This window comes from Grammomys surdaster, unplaced genomic scaffold, assembly GCF_004785775.1.
Source record: "Grammomys surdaster isolate TR1022 unplaced genomic scaffold, NIH_TR_1.0 126121, whole genome shotgun sequence".
NCBI lineage: Eukaryota > Metazoa > Chordata > Mammalia > Rodentia > Muridae > Grammomys > Grammomys surdaster.
In genome coordinates, this window is record NW_021620929.1 from 4,288,665 (window position 1) to 4,290,069 (window position 1,405).

The 1,405-nt window shown below is 41.7% G+C and overlaps 1 non-coding gene across 1 annotated transcript; it reads right to left on the reverse strand.

Moving 5' to 3' along the window:
- Positions 1-914: 914 nt before the first annotated feature.
- On the reverse strand, positions 915-1,021 carry LOC114611779. Its single transcript, XR_003709888.1, has one exon. It is a non-coding gene; the product is annotated as a U6 spliceosomal RNA (small nuclear RNA).
- Positions 1,022-1,405: the final 384 nt, after the last annotated feature.

Sequence of the window (1,405 nt, forward strand, 5' to 3'; positions counted from 1 at the left end):
TGTTTTTAGAACTTAACTACATGCTGATGCATCAATAAACACTATTGCTCTTTATTTATTTCTCTCTCTCTCTCTCTCTCTGTGTATGTGTGTGTATGCATGTATGTGTTCCTGTGTAAATTTACACATGTGTGTACAGGTGCACGTACATTTGCACATATGTATGAGGGCCAGAGACGATATCAAGCATCTTCCTCTATTCCTCTTCCACCTTATTCTTTTAATGCAAGTCCTCCCAATCTAACCCAGGGCCCACTGATAAGGCTAGTCTCACTAATCACCTTGCTCTGTAGATCTCCTATTTCTGTCTTGTGAGACTCTAGACATAGGTGAGCTGTCATACCCACCCAGAATTTATGTGGGGTCAGTCTTCCTATGCTGTTAAGCCCTGGACAGCCTTCTGCCCTACTGTACTCATCCTTGGTGGTTGGGGATGAGGAGGCTTGGAACCAATGGCTCAGACTCCAGGAGCAGGTGAGAATGCTGCAGCCAACTCATTTATTAATTCTCAGGGAGTGCCTCTTATACCCTTCACCCAATCCCATTGGTCCCAAGCAAGTAAATCCTCTAAATGGCAGTTTCCAATTGGCTGTCATGGTCTGCATCACCAATCTCTAGGCTCTCAGGCAGGCTTCAGTTTGGCTATCATGTGGAAGTTGCCTCTGTGCCTGGGCAGCCCTACTCACTGTTTACTAATGTTTACACAGAGGCAGTGACCGCCTTGTCAATGAGGCCTGCAGTTCCTCCTACACTCCTGCTTGCATGGTCATCACTAAGCCACCTCCCTTCCCCTACACCCTTTGTTTCTTCCTTTCTTTTTATTGGATATTTTATGTATTTACATTTCAAATGTTAACCCTTTTTCTGATTTCCCCTCCGGAACCCCCCACCCCCTCTGCTTCTATGAGGGTGCTAAAAATATGGACTGCTTCATGAATCTGTGTGTCATCTTTGCGTAGGGGCCATGCTAATCTTCTCTGTATCATTCCAATTTTAGAATATTTGCTGCTAAAGTGAGCACCACCCTTTGTTTCTTAAATCAGCATCAGTTACATCATCTGAACATATTTTCTTCTGGCACTTCCATTTTCAAAATTTTGTTTTTGATATCTATCCTCTTGGACGTCTATAGAACTAGATAATGAATTGTATTTTTTGTTATAATGTAGCATGATATATGTTCCATAATACAAATATCCCATAATTTAAATATGCAGCATTTAATATATTCTATCAGTGGATACTTACATGTATTTTAAAATAAGTTGTCTGTTATAGACAAAGCTGAAGTGAACATCCTTTTCAAAGACCTGCCTGGATCATAGACGTCCACAGAGCATCTATCCTCCATTAATAAAGGTCAACAGGTGTTTCTGTGATCACTGTGTGCTGTTCTAGGGCCATC